Source organism: Bos grunniens, chromosome 7 (genome assembly GCF_055505025.1).
Source record: "Bos grunniens cultivar Pamir isolate PY7600 chromosome 7, Bosgru_T2T1.0, whole genome shotgun sequence".
NCBI lineage: Eukaryota > Metazoa > Chordata > Mammalia > Artiodactyla > Bovidae > Bos > Bos grunniens.
This window is the reverse complement of record NC_141171.1, coordinates 24,755,324-24,778,831: the sequence shown is the minus strand read 5'-3', so window position 1 is coordinate 24,778,831 and position 23,508 is coordinate 24,755,324. Positions and strand designations below refer to the sequence as shown.

At 38.8% G+C, this 23,508-nt stretch overlaps 1 long non-coding RNA gene across 2 annotated transcripts; it reads left to right on the top strand.

The window, feature by feature from the left end:
- Nucleotides 1–249: 249 nt before the first annotated feature.
- On the top strand, nt 250–19,708 carry LOC147368932 (uncharacterized). 2 transcript variants are annotated; one of them, XR_015166919.1, is made up of 3 exons: nt 250–329; nt 2,079–2,195; nt 17,971–19,708. It is a non-coding gene; the product is annotated as an uncharacterized LOC147368932 (long non-coding RNA). The 2 variants fall into 2 exon arrangements; XR_015166920.1 differs by lacking the exon at nt 250–329 and adding an exon at nt 369–783.
- Nucleotides 19,709–23,508: the final 3,800 nt, after the last annotated feature.

The following is a 23,508-nucleotide window of genomic DNA, read 5'->3' as shown; positions in this document are numbered from 1 at the left end:
TCACAGTTTTACAAATGAAGATATTTTATGTATTGTATGTGGAAATGCCTTTCATTGACACTGGAGATTTGTTTTATGATACAAATTTAAAGTAGATCAAAGTAGGGAAATCACAAATGGTACCTGAACAATAGAAGAGTAATTTAAAATGTTACCAGTAACACTTGGGTCCAAATGATTATTCATTTGGAGAAAAACTAGAAAACCTGTGGCTGAAAAAAAAAAAAAAACCTGTGGGTGAAATCACGTGATGTGAGAATACTCAAGAGTGGAAAAGAGAGTTAAAATTGACCCAGTCAAAGCCTGGGAAAGGATAGAGCCCCACTGGGGTAAGCCTGGGACTTTTGTTGTTGTTGTTGTTGTTATTTTTTGCATCTCCAAGTATATACCACTCAGGTCAGGAGAGTCAAGATACTCAGAGGTGAAGTTAGCTGCAGTAGACTAGCAGATGGGGATTACAGCCTGGGAATCTCCAAAAGAGGAGAAGTTGGAAGAACTCTCACTGCAGAGTCCCACCCTAGGGTGAGAGTGATCTCTGTGTAGAAAAACCCCTCCAGAGACTGCAGTGCAGGCTCAGTAACCCTCAGTAGCTCAAGCTGGAGTGAGGCAATCCCAGATTTCAAGTTCCCCCATGCAGCTAGCAGCTAGAGGCAAATAAAAAGCCTTTGGAACAAAGTAACAGGTTAGGTCTCAAGTCATTTCTCCAACTGACTTTTCAAACAGATATCCGAATTATGCAAACAAACATCCCCCAAATCCTGTGTTGAAACATCATTCCCAAAGGTAATGGTATTAGTAGTTGGGGCTTTGGGGAGGTGATCAGGTCATGAGGGTAGAGCCCTCATTAATGGGATTAGTGACCTTATGAAAGGGACCCTACAGAGTTCCCTTACCCCTTCCACCATGGGAAGGTACAAAGAGAAGGCAGTTTGAAAGATGTCTCTTGCACAACCAACCATACCTGCACTCTGATCTTGGACTTCTAGGCTCCAAAACTATGAGAAATAAATTTCTGTGTTGTTTTGTTTTTTCCTAAGCCATCCAGTCTGTAGAATTTTGTTATAGCAGCCTGGTGGGCTGCCATCTATGGGGTCGCACAGAGTCGGACACGACTGAAGCAACTTAGCAGCAGCAGCAGCAGCAGCAGCAAACAGAATAAGATCTATAGAAGCAGAACTACAGGAGCTGCAAATATCAAATAAATTTTGAAATAATTATGCTCTATGTAGGGTGATAACAGCCAGAATTGAAATTTTCAGGAGAAAATTGCAAATTATATATTTTAGAAAGTAGAAAGTCTAGAACCAAAACACAGAGAAACTCAATGTATGGTTTAAGAACAAATTAAAAGCAGCTGAGAAACAATTTGTTTAGTGGGAGAGCAAAGTGGAAGATATCTTGAATAATACACAAAGAGATAAAGATAAGGCAAAAATAAAACAGCAAGACAGATGGAGGGTAGAATAAGAATGTTTAACATAATTGTACTTGGAATCCTAAAGGACAGAAGAGAAACGCAATCTTTGTGAAACTGATAAAAAAACAAATAGATTTTTCAAAAAGACTGAGCAACAAACAAGGTTAATACAAAAGAAAACCCACAACGAATCATATTAATAACTACTGAACAAAGAAAAATTTTAAAGCCATGAGAAGATTAAGAAGAAAACTTGAAGGATTATGTTCTAATGTGTGACAGTTAAATTAAAACCTAACTTCTCTACAACTTCAGTGGAAAATAAGAGATAAATGAATAATATTTTCAAAATGCTGAAAGAAAGTAACTGCCAACAGAATTCTATACAAGCAAAAGTGCCTTTCAAAAATTAAAGCGGAAAATTATATTTTCATGCAAAAAATGCTGAAATAATTATTACAAGTAGAACTTACTATTGGGAAGAAAAACACCTCTTTGAAAGGAATATATTTAATTTGTTTTGGACTTTTTTGAGACCTCTTGGGCTGTAGCCCACCACACTCCTCTGTCCATGGGATTCTCCAGACAAGAATACTGGAGTAAGTTGCCGTTTCCTAATCCTTCCTGATCCAAGGATTGAACCCTGTCTCCTTCATTGCAGATGGATTCTTTACCAATGAGCCACCTGGGACGATCTTGAAGGGAATAAACAGGATTTCAAATGGAAGATCTGTGATGTCAAGTGGCAGGAAGGGAAACCAAAATGATTAAAATGAGAGTAAGTCTAAATAAATTTGGATAGTACAAAATGACAATAATATTAATGGTTTATGTTTCATATATTATGTATAGTTTGATATGTGATGATAATGTATTTTTTACATATTTATTCACAATGGCTAAGGAAAAAAAAGCAGATAAATTGGAAGGAAGTTGTATTGTGTTATAAGAAACTAGCTCACAGACAGAGAGAATCCATGTTCAGAAACTGTTAAAAGTTGTTAAGTCATTTCCTCCCTTTCCCTTTCCCTCCTCTTATTTCCCACTACTGTTTTAAACAATTCAGTTTAAAGCCATCCAGTGGAGATAAGCAAATATCTGCCATGACCCAGAGCAAGTATCAGAGTTATAAGAAAAGGGGATCATATTATAAAAAAACAAGGACTTACTAAAATATGTACTTCTGTTTGAAGTTCTGTAGGGAATTTTTCCAAACGTGTACAGAAGCTGATGATGAACAGTTAAAATATCCAGCTCCTCATAATATAAACCCAATGTCTCCTAGTCACCAGAATTACAACCGTAAAAAGCTTGCAGACCATTATGGCCAAGTTTTTCTGAGATTTGGTTATGAATATGATTCATACACTGACTGAAATGTGCCCACGTTTTACTAACATGGTCTGTAAGTCTTCTGTCTTATGGTAGCAAGAATTTTGAGTTTAGTGTATTTACACTTAAGGAAGAAGGTAGCATTCCTTAGGTATGAAAATCATGCCAGCTCTCATGCCCCAGGATATAAATGGGCACTGTAATCAATTTTTTAAGTGCACACTCAGGAATGCCTTTCTACTAGGAAGTATCAACTTCAAAAGAACTCATTGTAGAAACACATGCCGCAGACCACTAGTGGAAATGCTTTTTATGATGGCTTATGGGGCATTTTTTGTGGAAGCAGCCAACCACATGTGACTTGATGAGGCATGTCTGTTTTGTGGCACTAGTTGGAAAACCTTCAAATCAAAGGATCTTTATGATTCAGGAACTAAGATTCATGACAGATGAATCTTCATGGATGGCATGGAGATAAAAATGAGTTCTCAGTATTTTCTTCTCTGATGATTGGGTGTCTTTAATAGATATTTAAAATCAAGTCATGTTTGGTTCTTTTTTTGCTTGAAAAATATTATTCTAAGTTGGTAAAAAAAATGCTTTCGGAATAAAATTCATTATAGCGTTCTCAGTATGTTGACAGATGGTCATTTTAAAGTAGGAAATTCGAAAGAAGGAAGTCATATAATTACATAATACAGCTCAGCAAAGGGGACAAGTTTGGGCTGCAGTATAACATGAACTCTGCTTCCAAGCTGTGTCCTGCTATGGAACTTTTTCTAATTCACACAATGTCACTATACAGATGAGTCTTGGCTCTGAATCACCTTCCAAGTATGTGTTTGTACTGACCTACCTGGCGTTACTGTGGGTGGTCGACTGGCCTCTAAGCATTTCTTATTCTAACCACTCCCAGGAACTGTCCAGTCCATCTCCTTCTGATGTGCATCTTCGTGGCAGGGAGACGCTATGCAGGCCCACTCCTTCAAACTTTCTGCCCACATGGGACACACAACACTCTTTACATGTCCTCCAATTCCTCTGTAGGTATGTGAGAAACTTAGGGTTTTTCTCCAGAACTCTTTTACCTGGGCTCACCATGTGAGTGTGAGTCAGTTGTGTCCAACTCTGCGACCCCATGAACTGTAATCTGCCAGGCTCCTCTGTCCATGGAATTTTCCAGGCAAGAATACTGGAGTGGGTTGCCACTTCCTTTTCCAGATCTGGGCTCACCTTGCCTCTCTAAATAATTTTCTCAGTTTTAACTAAATCCCCCAAAAGTCAAAAACAAAACAAAATTTAGCAACTACCTGCACACTTCAAAACCAACTACTACACTCCTTATTTTGAGCTCATAGAAGTACAAATCACCATTTTTGTAATGATATCTAGAAAGAACATATCAAAGAACTGAGGTTGAAGAAACTCAGAGAGATGTCTTAGCAGAGGTGCATTGAAAAATTGTGTAATGTCCCCTCCCTGGCTCCATCAGAGAGCCATCGTAAACATCCTAGACATTTACTTCAAACCCCACAATAGAGGCTTCAAGAAAACCATTCAGAGAACACTCCTCTGAACCTAGGAGGTTTGGCATCTTTTCAGATGCCATGTGACTATTCCTCCTCACCACACATTCCCGTGTATCACCATTGAAATTAAGATGGACCTTAGAAGAGAAGAATAAAAGCATGATAGTTGACCTTGTCAGTAATTAGAGTCCACTGTGATAGAGTCCAATAAAGGCTCCAAGTTTTACGGGACTTAATTTTTGTTGTCCTTGTTCAGTTGCTAAGTCATGTCACTCTTTGTGACTCCATGGACTGCAGCACACCAGGCTCTTCTGTCCTCCGCTATGTCCCGGAGTTTGTTCAAATGCATGGCCATTGAGTCAGTGATGCTATCTAGCGGTATCATCCTCGGCCACCCGCTTCTTTTGCTTTCAGTTATTCCCAGCATTAGGGTCTTGGAAAAGAGAGTTAAAGGAAAAGGAATGATGAGTCTAGCTTAGAGGACTCTATGAAAACGGATGAGCAGAATAAAGGATTGGAAGGGATAATATTAATAGAAGGTAAATTGAAGTTATCCAGCAAACCAGAGAAAATTTGGCAGAAACAAGAGGCAGGGTGCCCTTTCTGATGAAAAAGAGACTAGGCTTGCTTGGATAATGGCATGAGGGTAAATGTTGCTGAGGTATGGGGAGCAAGGATGCCAAAGAACATGATTGAGAATGGACTGGAGAAGCAGATAGAGGGAAATTTGATGGCTCCCTGCCTTGATCAGATATCCTAGAAAATTCTGAACTGAGACTGTGTGAGTGGAGTAGTTTTTCCTGTGTAAATTAGAGGTGAAATTGTCACTAAATCTGATGATGACAGTATTTGACAATTAACAGTAAAATGTACATTGTAATTTAAACACTATGTGATTTACAACCAATTCATGTTAGACAAGTCAATAGGAATACTGCTAAGTACTTAAAATGACCCCTGGGAGAATTATGAAGCTCTGTTTTTTTTTTTTTTTTTCTCAGTACCAGAAATTTTCAGTGAAAGGGTCAGTGGGTCTGCTGTAGGTGTGGTCTTTAGTCACACCTTTTATATTTTTATTGAAAGACATTTTACCTAATATATCTGGGGAAATATATTAAAGGAATACTGAAATACTTGATTTCTTCTTGAGCTGATTGTCTTTATAGTATTAAAATGCCATAAAATGTAGGAAATTTTCTCCTAATAATTTAACTCACTAAGTGCTAGGTCAAAGCTTTTAGGTATGAGATTTATAAAATTTCAGGTATGAGATATATGCCTCATAGGAGAGGAAATTGAAGATGGGATATATGATGTTCCCCACTGTATTTACTGACATCGATAAAAAATAATCAAACTTCCCTAAAGTTACAGGAAAATGCTTTAAATTCTTCCGGAGATCCAAATTCATGTTCAGTTAACTTTGTTGAAGTAATCTTTCCGTCTAATTTTAAGTGTTAGAGTTGACTTTGTTGGAATTTGCCCTTGAGGCTACTCTCTAAAATAACTACTTCCACAAACATTCTTTTCAAATTGTCACATCTAAAGATCCTTCAGCTGGTTCATTTATAATCAGGTGCCTCCCTTCTCAGTGTGAGCTTAAGTGAGAGCATAGGGCTCACCAGGAAAGCTTCTAGCTGAGTTGAATACTGATGGAGTGATAACTTCAAAGACATGTCGTTGGTTCACCACAGCAGGTTGGCAGCTGCAGTACAGGAAACTCAAGTGGTATGTCCTCAGTGATTCATTGTGATTGTGGCATAGATTTACAGGGTGATTTCTCAGTTATGCCATCTGTCTCCTGCTACCACTACTAACATGAGAGTTACTAAGAGATATATAAGGAACGGTGGCCTCTCATCTCAGAACACAACTGACATATAATATAACTCTGTCGACATTTTCAAACTTTTGTGATGTCAGGGCTTGTCACTTGTCTTTCAGTTGTCCTTTTATTAAGCTACATGTAATGCCTTTCACTAATGCAGAGTCTGAGTGATGGGTATGTTGTCATTTGCCTTTGGTAAAACTCCCGAGTCAAAAAAAAAAAAAGGAACGGGAGGGCTAGTTTCCCCAGATCTTTCCCACTTAACTTTCTTGTCCCTCCTATTCCTCCTAATATAATTGCCAGTCTTTTCACTGGGCATCCAAGTTAGAAGATAAATCCATGACCCATGTCACATGAGCGTTTCTGTCACTCCCCTTAAACATGAATATACATCAAACCAATTAATTATGGCCATATTTGGTAATTAAAGACTAATGAAATTCACAATTAGTATTGTAAACAATCACAGCAATGAAAGCACATTATGTGGAACAAAATAATGTTTGACACAAAACGAGAACTCAAAGCATACATTCTATAGACAGTAGATCAGAAAACAAGCTACAAGCAGAAAAGAGATGTATTTCATTAAAATCCTAAAATCCTTCAGAATATTCTTACTGTGATTTTTGTATGAATTGGTACTGCATATATAATATAAATATATATATAATACACAGTTTGAGTATGCATTTAATTTATTCCTTCATGATATTTTAGTGGCAGCCAAGGCTGCTTTTGAACACTGCTTATTAACATTGCATTTTCAGATTTAGAAGAAAGCTCTCTAATTCACTTCCATGAAAGCAAATTTGGTTGAACAATTTTTCAAAGTGATATTGGTAGTTAATGGAGATTAGTGCTTCTCTTTTCAACTCATATTCTTATAAGCTAAGACAAAATACAGAGACTAAGGAGTTATTGCTAGAAAGCCAAGTCTATAAATCTAGCACAATGAATACTACTTAACATTCAGCCTCAATAAGAACATTATCACATGCTAAGTCCAATCGGCTGAAAAATTAGTTCACACACAATCTATGAAAAGTCTTATCTTGCTTATCTACTCCTCCCTCCCCAGTATTATGACTCTATGAAATATCTACCTAATATTTGGTCTCTTTCATACTCAATAAATTCAAACAAATGAAAACTTTCTCTAGAATCCTAACCAGAAATTTCCCCCAAAGACTCAAATGTTAAATAGTCTCTTTTTCCCCAACTTATTTCCCATGGGGTAAGGGTTCAAATTTAATTAGCATGTTATTAAATGCCTATTACGTACCAGGCACTGGTTTACACACTTTCACACATGTAATCTCATTCAATTTTTAACTGGCTTAAAAAAAAAATCACTCAGTATCATGAGTAAGAGAGGAATTGGTTGAGATTTTTGAAACCACTAAAGCCCTGGGTTGGGTTACACAAAATGTGAGTAAATATGCTTTCATAGATTGTGTTCTTGGAAAGCTTTTGGCTTGATTGTTTGAATAGGTCTAGTGGCCATGCTTCCTGAAACAAAGTGAATTTGTTTCACATCTGTTCTGTGTCCACAGTACTTTACACTATCTTGATATAATGGACATTTGTTTTGCTTACTCTCAGCCTGTAGCCTTTAGGTCTGCTTAGTATTGCTTCACATGTATCCTAGACGCTTCTCCGGTTTCTCCAGGAACAGTAAAAAAGGTATGCACATTATTACCGGTGCTGTTTCTACTCTGATCTTTATCACTACATGTCTCAGCTTTATCTTTGTTCACATTCTCACCACTGGAATTTGTAGACAGCACCTCAGCTATGTGCATGGAATAAGCTTCCCTAAATCTTACATGAAGGAATTTAGTGGGAAGCTGGGGAGGAATTAGAAAATTTCTAGAGTTGAAAAAGTGATCATACTCCTATTTCTACAGAGACATGGTGTTGGAGTATATTATAACAACAGTTAAACTTCAAGACCCCTCCTCCTCTACGTCTCTAGAACTTTGCTTACTGTCGCCACCTATCATTCCTAATTCATTGCTCTCTTCTGAACCAATCATTGCTGGAGAAAAATTACCTGTAGCAACATAAAAGTTCCCTTGACCCCTTTCCCCTTCCATTACAGTTTCATTTTTTTCCTTTCCTATTTGTAAACAAACTTTATGGAAAATGCATAAATGTGTCCTGCCTCTATTTCCTCACTACCTATCCACACCTTAGTTCTTTTCAGTTTGGCTTCTGCTTCTAGCATAACTGCAAAACAGTTCTAACCAGTGCCTTCCACTTTTCCAAATACAATTACATATTTTTGAAGTATGCTGCTGCTGCTGCTGCTAAGTCGCTTCAGTCGTGTCCGACTCTGTGCGACTCCATAGACGGAAGCCCACCAGGCTCCCCCGTCCCTGGGATTCTCCAGGCAAGAACACTGGAGTGGGTTGCCATTTCCTTCTCCAATGCAGGAAAGTGAAAAGTGAAAGTGAAGTCACTGAGTCGTGTTCGACTCTTCGAGACCCCATGGATTGCAGCCTACTAGGCTCCTCCATCCATGGGATTTTCCAGGCAAGAGTACTGGAGTGGGGTGCCATTGCCTTCTCCGTTTTGAAGTATAGTTGATTTAAAATATTGTGTTAGTATCTGGTATATGGCAAAGTGATCCATATATACTTTTTTTAATACATTTCCCTTTATAGGTTATTATAAGATACTGAATGTACTTCCCTATGCTATATAGTAGATCCTTGTTGGTTATCTGTTTTATAAATAGTACTTGTATCTGTTAATCCCAAACTCCTAATTTATCCCTCTCCACCTTTCCCCTTTGGTAACCATGAATTTGCTTTCTATGTCTGTGAGTTTGTTTCTGTTTTATAAGTTCTATTCAGCTTAAAAAAGAAGGCAGTCTTGCTATATGAAACAACATGGATGAACCTTGAGAACGTTATGCCAGTTGAAACAAGCCAGTCAAAGAAAGACAAATAATACATGATTCACTTATATCAGGCATCTAAACTTTGACTATTAAGTAAAAAATTCATATAATCAAAGAGTAGAACCGTGGTTACCGGGGTTTAGGGGTCGAGGATAATGGAGAGTTATTGATTAAGGGACATAAGTTGCAAGTCAAGCGATCTGTTGTACACAATTGTACACATAATTACCAATAATGTATTGTACATTTAAAAATTTGTTAAGAGGGTATGTAAGTGCTCCTACCACAATAAAAAATAAAGTAATACAAAATAAAATGATTTTTATGATAATAAGTGTGCAAATATATTATTAGCATGCATGATATTTTATATTTGGCTTTTTAATGAAAGATCCTGACTTTGATGATGACATGGTGATGATGATGATGGTAATAACAATAATAAATATTTGAGCATGGACTCTGCATGAACTATGGACTATGCTCGGTGCTAGGCTCCTGCAATGTATTTTCCCATTAATATGATACTCTGATGCTACTGCTAATATTATTCCAAGAAGGAATTGAGGTTTAGATTCATAAAGTAATTTCCTCAAGAGCATGAAGGTAATAAAGTGGTTTAGTTGGAATTCAACTAAGGATCTATGTGATTCCAAAGTCCATCAATGCTCTTACTCTCCAGGCTGCCCTAAACAGATTGGTTCAGATTTGGAGGCTCTCCAGCAGAAGCCTTCCTCCTTTCCATGGCCAGTTCTTTGCTTTCTTTTGTCAGTCTCTGAACACACTTTTTTGTTCTACACAACTCAATTAAAAAAATTATGTTGATAGTAGTCCAAAAATGGCGAAAACCATCAGCAGTAACGAGAGTAGAAATAAATCTGCAAAAAAAAGGAAAGAAAGGAAACCAAGCTAGAGAGCAATGTTGCACTTTTGAATTTACAATAATTTGGCTTTATTAGAAGCTGAAGTATGACTGTGGCAGAAACATTGCCTCTGGACACTCATTATTTCTCATCCTTCCCATTTAAAGAGGTGGAGAGTTAGTTTGCCAGTTAAGATTCCCATGTGAAAAAGTGAGGTATGTCAGAGTAACAAGGGAAGAGTCCCTGGGACTCGGTTGGAGCTTTAATTCCAATCTTCTAATGTGGACATTTTGATTTTTGAAGGCCTATGAAATGATTTACTGCATAAGTTGTAGAGTTGTACTGGTTTTTGTTGGTAACTTATTATATTCAGAATAAAGAAGTGATAGAGTTGTTGAGCTGCAGATGAAACACTGGAATGAATCTAATTCTAGTCTATTCCTTTGTTTTAACCATGGAAAATTATAATAATGAATTCCAAAGTAATAAAATTGCTAGGTCAAGCTTCTATGTCAAGCTGGAGTAGATGAGACCAGAAGCCAGTATAGTTCTCTTTTCACTAAAATTGAGTTATGAATAGAAACATGAATATTGATCTCTTTGTATAATGTATAAATAGTGCTTTTGGGTAAACCTTTACTCATCCTAGAAAATATCTAATCTTAAAATTTCTAGTTCAAAATTTCATAGAAAGCTAGTCTATATCAAATATTTTATGATGAATTTCAACCTATTTGTGTTCATACATCATGCAGTACTTAATCCAATAAATCATTTGCATTGTGGGTTTGTTTTATTGTTATGGAAATTCTAAAGCATAATTCTAAAATAATAAAATAAACCTCTGTGTGTGTATTTGAAAGCAAAAAATTGAAAATAAAACAGTGCTTCAAGTTATTTGACTACAGAATCAGAGATTGCTTTAGAAATGCATGAAAAAGAACACAGAAGTCTGGCCATTTGTGTATCCATGGTCAGCAATTAGACTCCACTACTCAAACTAGGCTATGCTATGTGCCACAGAGATAAGTAAAGAGGCTAATATATTTCCTGAAATTTTGTCGTGCAAAGTGTTTCCCTGTTTACAGTATTTTTCTGCATCCCAAGATATTGCTCTGGCACAGTTAATGTGGACAAAGAGCCTGTTGTTAATACAAAAAGTTCCCCCTCCCATTTTCATGATATTTGATACCTCATGACCATGAGTGATCTAAAGATGTCCGGGTGCTGAAGCAAAGAAGCGGAATGAAGCTGTTAGGACTTTTGTACTCAAATTCTTAGGTGGGAAAGTTAGTAAGCTCTGTTTTGTTTTGCAGCTTTATATAGATTACAATCTGTGGTGTGTTCACTTTACCTTGGCCCCTTTACCACATCCTCACCCAAATCATGCCATTAAGTATAGGAATGTTTTTCCTTGATCCCTGATACCTTCACTTGAGTGGGAGCTCATTTGTGGATCTGAAAACACAGTCTTTGCTTTTGTTTTATGTCATTGGGAACTGTAGAGCATCATGTTAATCCTGGAGCTCCTTGGACTAAAATAAGAAAGGGATACTTAAAGGTGCACCCATGGCACAAAGGAGGAACACGTGGAATAACTGTCTGCAAAGAGAGTCACCAACAATTTCTCTTACCCCTGTTCACACACGCTGCTCCTTCCATCAGGCAGTGATGGTTCACCCTTTGAATCTAGACCTGCCTAGTGATTTGCTTTCTTCAGATGGTATGAGAGTGAAGGGATGTCCTGGGACCTCTCAGTCCAGACCTTGAGAGACCTTGTAGGCTTTTCTTTTTTTTCACTATCTTGAAAACTGGCTGCCACTTACAGAAGTCTGACGGTTCCTGCAAGATGAGAGACTCCAAAGAGAGAGAAAGAGGTCCAGATGGCCTCCAGCCATTTCAGCCCGTCCCGCTGAGGCAATAGACAAATGAGTGAGGTCATCTCGGGCTTTCCAGCAGACTCTATGTAGACCAAAAGTACCGCCCAGATGAACCCAGTCACTCCTCAGAACCATGAGAAATGATTAATTGTGGTTGTTTTAAGCTCCTAGTTGAAGGGTAATTTGTTATGCAGCCATTGATAACCAAAACAGAATCCTTCCACAGTTGGCACAGTAGGTAGTCTCACTTCAGCGCATTACCCTCAGCGAATCTGTTCTGATTTTCTTGTGTGTGTGATTCCCCACTGCATTTAATTCTTCTGATAAAGGCTTTTCCAAACTTTGATTTCTGAGTCACCACTCTCTCTTGATTCTCTTCTAAACGCAATTCTTTTTATCTCCATTATCAGGCCCTTCCTTATCTTACCATTAAATATGGATGGTTCCAAGATTTGAATCTTGTCTCCCTTCCCTTTTTGTATTTGTGGAATATATTCCCACCATATATATCCCTCCATAACTCATGACTTCTGTAACCATCTATTTTCTAAGTCTCCAAATTTTCTAATTCAAACCAGATTCCTTTTCTGTCATTTAGCTTTTTGCCTTCAACTGTGTGCTGGAAAACTCTGCCTGAAGATGTAAGAAGTTCAAACATGGTCCTAAACTAAGCTCCTAAATCATTACCCCAAAATTATGTGTATGTGGGTTTTTTTTTCAATTATTAATCTATTTATTTGCTTTGAGGTATGTGCACACTCAGCTGTGTCTGACTGTGACCCCATTGACTGTAGCCCACCAGGCTCCTCTGTCCATGGGATTCTCCAGGCAAGATTACTGGAGTGGGTTGCCGTGTCCTCCTCTTGGATATCTTTCCAACCCAGGGATCGAACCCATGTCTCTTGTGTCTCCTGTGTCTCCTGCACTGGCAGGCGGGTTCTTTACCACTGGGCCACCTGGGAAGTCCAGTATTTATTTACTTTGGTCTCTAGCTATTCCTCTGAGTCATACATCTGAGGTGATCTTCCTATTGCTCCTGTTTCATAGCTAATCAGTCACTGCTGCTGCTGCTAAGTCGCTTCAGTCGTGTCTGACTCTGTGCAACTCCATAGACAGCAGCCCACCAGGCTCCCCCGTCCCTGGGATTCTCCAGGCAAGAACACTGGAGTGGGTTGCCATTTCCTTCTCCAATGCATGAAAATGAAAAGTGAAAGTGAAGTTGCTCAGTCGTGTCTGACTCTTAGTGACCCCATGGACTGCAGCCTACCAGGCCCCTCCGTCTATGGGATTTTCTAGGTAAGAGTACTGAAGTGGGGTGCCGTTGCCTTCTCCAGTCACTACATTTTTACAACTCTAACCGGCATGTGTCTCTCAGATCTGTCCCTTCCTTTTTTTTATGATTTAACCTAAGGCTGTCAGTATTTATTACTTGAATTTATTCAGTCGTCTCCTAAATTCTTTCCTTGTCTTTATTCCTTCAGTTTAGTGGATTTTTCCAAAATGCAGATATAATCATGTAACTTCCTGTCTTAAGTCATTAAATGGCTCCCTTCACAAGAGCACACCTTTCTGTCTGGTATTGGACACAGTTATGTGTGTGCACAGTAGTGAGTCTATAAATGTTTGACAGCTTGCTCTCCATGAGGAAACAAATGTAAGCATATGAATAAGATATATACACGTATGCTTGTATACGTACATATTATATTGTATTATACAATATTATACTATGTATACATACATAGTGTATTTTACTGATGCACAACACACAATTTACAAATAATTTTTTTACCGCACTGTCATTCCTTGAAAATTCAGTATAGCCAATTGATTCTCAAGGGTGGCTTTTGATTTTTGCTGAACTGTTGTGTTTAGATCCAGGCTATGGTGGAAGTTGATAAGCAACTATATAGTTCTGATGTGAATGTTAATGATATTTTCATTTACATTAATGATTAAAAGGAACATGAACATTAATGTCATGTTGGAACTTCACTCGTTAGTCGATGACATAATCAACTTCTTTGATGAATCGCATAAGAGTTTTCTAATTATGGAAGTACGCATCCTCAGTTTTTTGGTACTCTTCACAATGAAACAGCTATAACTATGACATCCTTTACATGTAATCCACATTATTAACATTTTCTCCATATCTAACTTTAAGTTCAGATGACCAACACGATAATAAATAAAACTATGATTTGTAATGTTTGCTGATTTTTCCTGACATCAATACTCCCACCATGGCCAATTTCAAACTACTAACGTGATGTCACTATAAGAGGAATTGGAAAGAAATGCACAGGAGCACACAATGATTGAGTATCTCTACTGTTCAGATACAGTAGACGTAACCTCAAAAGCACACATAAGAGTAAGACATAGTAAAATAGCTGGGAAGTAATAAGATTTGAATATTACATTTGTTTTAATGTAATGTATTTGACTGTAAGTTTATAGAATGTGCTATTTAGCAATGGGTATGTTTTTCAACCAGCCTGCAAAATCCTTCAGACGTGAACAGTTGGCTCCCTTTAATATGTATTACGGAGAAGGCAATGGCACCCCACTCCAGTAATCTTGCCAGGAAAATCCCATGGACGGGGGAGCCCGGTGGGCTGCTGTCTATGGGGTCACGCAGTCGGACATGACTGAAGCAACTTAGCAGCAGCAGCAGCAGCAGCAACATGTATTATTAGCTGCATTCAGCACACCACTTGGTGAGACCAAGAGTTTCACCTGCTTCTTCTAGAGGAAGCTTTTGGGGTGAGGGTCTCAGTGACACCTGAGTTCTTGGCCCTCATCTGAGAATTCCTATTACCTTTTCACATCCCTGATACCTCAGTTAGTATCCACTTGCAATGCAGGAGACCTCGGTTTGATTCCTGGGTCAGCAAGATCTGCTGGAGAAGGGATAGGCTACCCACTCCAGTATTCTTGGGCTTCCCTTGTGGCTCAGCTGGTAAAGAATCCACCTGCAATGTGGGAGACCTGGGTTCAATCCCTGGGTTGGGAAGATCCCCTGAAAAAGGTTAATGCGACCCACTCCAGTATTCTAGCCTGGAGAATTCCATGGACTGTATAGTCCATGGGGTCGCAGAGAGTCAGACACAACTGAATGACTTTCACTTCACTTCACTTCACTTTTCACATCCTGTATGAAGCTTCAGTGTAATTATCCCTTGCCCAGGCAAATGGAGATGACGTCTTCCTTTATGCCCTACTCTGTCTACTTATCTTTCTATACCCCCTATAACATTTAGCACATATATTATGATTCCTTCTTATTTCCCTACTACATTAAGTCTTAAGAGTCTGTAACAAAACACTGTGACTATATTATTACATACTTAATTTATTGTCTTGGAATAAATGTATGAAAGTTGAGTAGGCTGTTAGGGCTGACAGAGGATAGGAAATTGAAAATGGTCCCAGAATGCAGGACTCACTCTACCATCCTGGACAAGCTGACTTTCACTGACATCATGTAGCAGATAAAAACCAAAGCCACTCACTTTGATCAGGGTTAGTGAGATAGTCCTGAAGAATAACAGGGAGCTGTCTGTCACCACTCTCCTTAGTAAAGGATCGGTAAGCTCCTTAGAAGACCAAAAGGACTTCAAAAGATTCTATTTCAAGAATCTGGCAACATACTACATTATAAACTTAGTGAGAAATGTTAAAGAAATAAGAGCAGTCAGAAATAACAAAATTCTTAACCTTACAGGAGCCTTACCTTGTATGCTTCTGGTTATTATTTTCTTATTATATGCAGAATGTGAAGATCAATGAGCAAATAGCACCCCTTAGAAAAAAGAAAGTAAAACACCTATAGGAAACACCTGTGGAGCATTTGTGACTCCCCAGTCGTTACTCTTGCCTGGAAAATCCCATGGATGGAGGAGCCTGGTAAACTGCAGTCCATGGGGTCGCCAAGAGTTGGACACGACTGAGAGACTTCACTTTCACTTTTCACTTTCATGCATTGGAGAAGGAAATGGCAACCCACTCCAGTGTTCTTGCCTGGAGAATCCCAGGGACAGGGGAGCCTGGTGGGCTGCCGTCTATGGGGTGGCACAGAGTCGGACACAACTGAAGCGACTTAGCAGAGCAGCAGCAGTCATTACTCACGATGTACTTTGAGTTTCAAAGCAATGCAGTAAAGGCTGAATCCTATACACATTGACCTCTACCAATGCTATGCGGCTTTGTGTTTTAACTTGTTCTAGGGAACACACCACCTCTCTCACTTCTTATGCTGCATTTGGCAAAACATGAAAACCAGTGAGGCTGATAATAGAGAGCTGAAACTAAGCCAGTCTCTTATCATCATGGCTGCATTACTTTCAAACCCACTCTGCTGGACTGCAGAAAGGTTGGCAAAAGATGATAGCACCACTGAGGTCCTCTTCCATGTCCTTGGGAAGTCTATGCCAACAGTACAGAAGAATCTCCACAAAGACTATTTAGATACCTGACTGTGGTGCACCCTGAAGCCATATGATCACAGAATTACCAGCTTGGCATGATCACTTTTTGTTCATAGAATGTGAACCTTTTAGGTTACCACAGATCCATAATCATAAAAATAAAGACTTCTGCCAAACACCCACTTTATTCCATGGTGAGTATCACTAACTTTGTAAAACTATTAAAGCTAAATGCCTACAGTGAATTAAGAAATTTACCAACAGATTGTATATTTTCATACTGTATCAGGAACTTAAAGAAAATCTTATACCTGATATAAGGTATATTTATTTTACATATATTTAATTTATTATACATTTGTTAATAAAATCCAGACTGCTGAAAGTAAATTTACTCACTCAAGATCACAAAGGTTGGAAATGGCAGAGTCAAGTCTGTACACAGTACCGTGTAACTCGACAGTTATATTCTTCGCACTATACAATTAATAAACATATGCTTTGGGGCTTCCCTGATAGCTCAGCTGGTAAAGAATCAGCCTGCAATGCAGGAGACCCCAGTTCGATTTCTGGGTTGGGAAGATCCGCTGGAGAAGGGGTAGGCTACACACTCTGGTATTCTTGGGCTTCCCTGGTGGCTCAGCTGGTAAAGAATCCACCTGCTATGCAGGAAACCTGGGTTTGATCTGTGGGTTGGGCCCTGAGGAAGGGAAAGGCTACCCACTCCAGTATTTTTTGCCTAGATAATTCCACAGACTATCCATGGGGTCATAAAGACTTAGACACAACTGAGTGATTTTCAAAGAAATGCTTTATACATTAGACATTAAAGTTCTACTGCTGCTAAGTCGCTTCAGTCATGTCCGACTCTGTGCAACCCCATAGACGGCAGCCCACCAGGCTCCCCAGTCCCTGGGATTCTCCAGGCAAGGACACTGGAGTGGGTTGCCATTTCCTTCTCCAATGCAGGAAAGTGAAAAGTGAAAGTGAAGTTGCTCTGTCGTGCCCGACTCTTAGCAACCCCATGGACTGCAGCCTACCAGGCTCCTCCGTCCATGGGATTTTCCAGGCAAGAGTACTGGAGTGGATTACCATTGCCTTCTCCGAAAGTTCTACTAGTCATCACTCAATAATATTAGTCATAATGTGAGAACATTATCTTTAAGTACAGACGCTAGTGTTAAGAATATTCCTTATTTCACTGCAGGCTAAAATATAAACATCTGGAATATTTGGATATTTATTCATGTCTACAAATACTCAGTCACATCTGGTTCTTTGCAACACCATGGGCCATAGACCCCAGGCTCCTCTGTCCATGGGATTTCCCAGGCAAGAATATTGAACACCAGTTGCCATTTCCTACTCCAGGAGATCTTCCCAACCCAGGGATCAAACCCATATCTCTTGTGTCTCCTGCACTGGCAAGAAGACTCCTTACTACTATGCCACCTGGGAAGCCCAATCCTAAAATCCAAATAATGTGTCACTACTACTGAGGAAAATAGCAGTAGCATCGATAGTGAGCATATCTGAGGCTTTCTAGGAAGGAAAAAAACATTGGTAGATGTTAACATCAACCTCTCTGCCTAATATGAATGGCTTGAAAAAGAATCAATGCTTCCATTCAAAATTATGCACTGATTGATGTTGCAGGTGTTATGAAAAAAGGAAGAATTTAACAAGTGATAACCTTTACTTGAAACCTTAGTGTCTGTCAGTAACGTTTTGTTCTTTATAGGTAGCTAATGAATGACTTTTTGTTTCTATTTTGGAAAAGTAAACTCTTCTTTCTGCCATGGAGACCGGATTGCAGCTACAGACGTTTGCATCAGTGGGCTCCCAGGAATCATTAGGAAAAGCGGCAGGACTGGGTTGGAAGAGCCAAGTGCCCTGGCCAATCTGGATCCCCAGTCACTATGATGTGTTCTTCTACAGGTCATAATCATTTTTTTTTTTTTTACAATGTCTAAAATGAGAGTATTGCATCATTCACCAAATGGTTACTGAGATTAATTCCAACTCTAACAATCTCTGATTTTGTGTTCAAATTCAAATAAACTATATATAAGTATGTGAATGATATATATTGAATGATATAGGAGGAGATTTGTGAAAGTAATGTGGCACATAGACCTGTCTGTTTAGGAGATCTGTGAATATTCTGGATATTGGTTCAGAAAACATCTTAAAGTCCTTTACTATGAATAGCGTATGACTAGTTAATGATTTTCTAGTCCAGTGTATTCATCTTGAAGAGATAACTGCAGTGCAGAGGCATGAAGGGCTCACCTACTCTGCTAGTGGCAGTGACCAAACTGAAACCAGGGCTCCAGACCTAACCCAGTTTTCTGTCTTTCAGTTTAACTGCGGCTCATGTCCTGTCATATATTAATTCTTAAATCTGAGTCTGCCATCTTCTGTTTCTGTTCTTATTTCTGTTTTTCTTTATTGTTCATTATGAACTTATTAATATTTTGAAGATAGAATTCAACCAATATCATGATAAACTTATTGCTTATTTCAGACCATATTTCCAAGTCAGTGCCCTTGTAAAAAAGTGTAGGGGAATATGTAATTTAATTTACCTGCTTTGCTCTTTCATGTTCTTTTTGAACTCTGCTCTTTTCTTTTAATGATAAAACCAAGTCCTACACTATCATTGAAATACTGATAATTTTCTGTTTACATAGATTCTCAGATTTTATATATGACATCCAAGTCTAGCCACATACAAAAACGAATTGTTTCACAGCGCTTTTTTATGAAGTTGTTGTTTATACCATTACCAGAAAATAGAGAAGCAAAAGAGGACTTTTAATCATGAACATTCTTTTAAAGTTCTCTGAATATCCTGGATACCCAAAAGACATAGAAACATATGCCTGAACAAAAACTTGTGCAGTAATATTCATAGCAGCATTATTCTTAATAGAATGGACACAGAACAGATGTCCAGTAAAGGGTGAACAGATAAACAAATGTGGTGTTTCCAGACAACAACATATTATTCGACAATAAAATGGGACGAAGTACTGATATATAATATAATATGGATGAATTTTGACTATTATGTTATGAGAAAAAATTAGAATATGATTGTATGCTGTCCAGATTCTCATAGTGAAGATCAGAGAAAATTACCTTGGGGGTTCCAGTATGGTATGGGAATGTAATTTCAAAATATCTCAGAGCATTCTGTTCTTTTTCCTAAATTTTAGTTTTATTAGAGTATAATTGATTTACAATATTGTGTTAGTTTCAGGTTTACAGCAAAGTGATTCAGTTATACATACACATATATTCATTCCTTTTAAGATTCTTTTCATTTAAGTTATTACACAATATTGATTATAGTTGCCTGTGCTATTCAGTTGGCCATTGTTGGTTATCTATCTTAATATAGACTGAATCATTGGCAGTCATGATATAGATCAATTCCTTCATTTTACAAATGTAGTTCTGTTGGCACTAGGTTTTAAAGAAGTTAAAGAAGTTTAAAGAAGTATGGTACGGGGAGGTAGGAGGGAGGAGGGTTCAGGATGGGGAACACATGTATACCTGTGGCAGATTCATTTTGATATATGGCAAAACCAGTACAATATTGTAAAGTTAAAAAATAAAATAAAAAAGAAGTTATGTGAAGTTGCACAAAATCACATAGTAAAATAAAACAAGGTATTTTCTTTAGTATTCTCAATGATAAGCCATCAAAAGCTTTTTCATTGTTTTTAAGAAATAAAATTTGGATTTTTACTTTTTTCCCTTAAAGAACTTCTTTGGTTCGTTGTTGGACTAAAATATATCTCATTTGAAATAATTTAATGTATTCAGTCTTTATAGGTTTATTTGTTTCTTGTTCCTTAAAAGGGGCAATTGGATAAAACCTAAAGACTCCACTCTGGGCTCTTATAATGATCATCTGACCTGATAGAAACTGAAAATAAATTTTTTATTTAATTCAGTTTAAATTCTGTAAATCATCCCCAAACTTTGAAGACACACAGTGGGTGAACTTCAGTTTTAAGGAAATTTATTAAATTAACCATTTTTACCCAGTTATCTCTAATTGGAATGCTATTAAAGAATTGTAACATAGAGTTGAAATGCTCCATTTTCCAGGTATAATATGATTTAGAAATAGAACACACTCAAATATAAAACAGTTCAGTAGTTAAATGAAATACTTTCTGCTAGGTTTTTTGTTTCATGCTTTTGATTCCTAGGTCAGGTTTAAATTGATTCAGGAAAGTAGTCACAAAATTCTGTTTACTTGCTGAGCTAGGAGACAGACAGCAAGAAAGACAGGAAGAAGCAGGAGACAGAAAGAAAATGACAAAAACATAGTAATTACACTCCTTAGCAGTTTTGAAAAGAGTAATGTTATTTCATCTTGATGTAACTCCATGCTTGTGTCATAAAGCAGTTACATAACAATGTCTCTGGACTGGAATGCAAAGTTTTTTAGCTGAAAAGCAATTTATCTAACTAGTCTTTAAAATTCTGAAGTCATTTAGAATGTAAACTGAAAACCTTTTTAAACAGCATTTTTCCTGTATGGAAATAAAAGGGATGAGAGCAAAATACAAACTTTGAGATTTGACTGCATTTATAATCCTGACACATTTGGTAAACATTTTGATAATGTTGAGTTCAAGTTTAAACAAATGACAAAGATAGGTATAAAACTTGTTTCTTACTTAAACTTTATCTTTCTATCTAATTAGTTACATCCCTAACTTTTTACATCACATCCCAAAATGAAAATATTTGATTAATGCTAGAATCAATAGTCCCAATTCCAGAGTTCTAAAATTTGCCACATAAATAAAGAACAAAGAAGGGGTAGTTAAGCTAAGTCAATACTTGAAGAGTTTATTCTAGTTGTTCATCTTTATTTTGTGTGTGTGCTTAACCTATTTTGAGGGACATTCTACCAGCTCTTCTTTTGGTTTTCCTAACGAGACGTCTAACTTAAGCAAACAATTCTGGAGATGGAAAAGTAACCGGACATGGAGCGTACCTCCCCCACGACCATATCGAAAATACATCTACAGTGTGAAACAATTCTCACTGAAAACGAATTCACAACTGATGGAAGGACTTCTGTACAATTAAGAGTGCAAGAAAGATACATATGTAAGTTGGGTATGGAGAGAAGAAAAGCAATCAGGTTGAGACCTGTGTCCCCAGTAGGGAGAGTACAACAAGCAAATATCCACCCTAGGCAGTGAGAGCCTTAGGTTGAGTGACTCAGCCCTAAATTCCCCAAAGCGGGGAAAAAGTGCCTTTGCTGGTTGGAGGGAATAACAGGAGGGTTGTGCTAAGCCTGGACTCTACTGGTGAGGAGTGTGCTCATGCTAGCTCTCCTTCAAGACTGGGAGGAGACAGCAGCTGCCAGGTTTCCTGGGAGCCCCTTGACATGTGCTCCCGCTTGAGTCAAGTGGATGCTCTGGTCTTGGTCACTCCACATCGTAGCAAGACATTAGATCCAGGTAGGCCAGGCTGCTGCTGCTCTTTAGTCATTAAGTCATATCTGACTCTTTTGCGACTCCATGGTCTATACTCGCCAGTCTCTTTCCACAGGATTTTCCAGGCAAGAAAACCTGGGTGGGTTGCCATTTCCTCCTCTAGGGAAGCTTCCCAACCCAGGGATTGAACTTGTGGCTCCTGCTTGGCAGGCAGATCCTTTATCATTGAGCCACCTGGGAAGCCCCAGAGAGGCCATGACTGGGGAGAAAGTATAACCATGGGACACAGAAGCCTAGGCCACTGAACGGCGGAGGCTGGGTGGCAATGGCAGATACTGTTGGTACTTACTCAATTAGCACATCAGAAGCAGCCTGGATCTCTGTCTGCAGCCCCCCTCCCTCCACCAGCACACCTCCCAACACACACCAAGGGTCCACATGGACCCTGCCAGCTCTGAGGTGTGGTTTAACAACCAGATGAGAGCAGCAAAGGCTGGGGTTAGTTACCAGCTTTGAGGGATAAAGAGGACTTGGACTCAAGGCTTCATCTGAGTGAAGCAAAGGAAACAATTGTGGGTGCTTACACAGTATTCTTGCCTGGAGAATCCCAGAGATAGGACCCTGGTGGGCTGCCATCTATGGGGTTGCACAGAGTCAGACACGACTGATGTGACTTAGCAGCAGCAGCACGCAGGCAGCACGTCGAAAATAGCTCAGACCTCAGTAGCCAATATGAGCCAAGACCCCTTGTGTACACTAATTCCTTAGATGCTGCTCTTCTCAGGGGAAAGCGCCCCAGTGAAGGGAAAAGGGAAGGAACATACTTAAAGGGAACAGAGCCAGCTTGGGCGTGGTCCTCAGGGCTTCAGATCCATATCTTGGGATCAGACCTCACCCCTGGCAGCTGGCAGGGCAAGGAAAGCCACTGAGCAGAAGGGAATTCCTGTCTCACACCCAGCTCTAGATCTAGATCCTCCGTCTCTGGCCACACCCTCTACCAAGGTGATAGCTAACAGCACACACTGAGGATGGACTTGTGTCCATGTCAAATCCAGCTCCCCCGTCAAAGGCACTGGATACATGCTGTCTATGGTAACGCTCCCACACAGGCACACCCTGTCAAGACTGCAGTAGGTACAGTCTCATCAAAATCCATAGAGGCAGAGAACGGGTTAAGCACAATGAAAGGGAAGATGAACTGCTCTCAATTAAAAGAGCAAGGAAAAAACCCTGAAAAAATAAATAATGAAAGAAACAACTTACCACAAAAAGAATTCAAAGCATTATTGATGAAAATGTTAAGTAAATTAGGGAAAAGAATAGATTTGCATAATGATACGTTTAACAAGGACCTAGAAAATATATTTGGGACAGGGGAGCCTGGTAGGTAGGGACCCCGTCTATGGGGTCACACAGAGTCGGACACACTGAAGTGACTTAGCAGCAGCAGCAGAAAATATATTTAAAAATCCAGATCATACAATTCTGGTTTCCTCAGTGTGTATGCCCAGCAGTGGGATTGCTGGATCATAAGGCAGTTCTATTTCCAGTTTTTTAAGGAATCTCCACACTGTTCTCCATAGTGGCTGTACTAGTTTGCATTCCCACCAACAGTGTAAGAGGGTTCCCTTTTCTCCACACCCTCTCCAGCATTTATTGCTTGTAGACTTTTGGATCACAGCCATTCTGACTGGTGTGAAATGGTACCTAGTCTTTTGGACTCTGTGGGAGAGGGAGAGGGTGGGATGATTTGGGAGAATGGCATTGAAACATGTATAATATCATATATGAAATGAGTCACCAGTCCAGGTTCGATGCACGATACTGGATGCTTGGGGCTGGTGCAC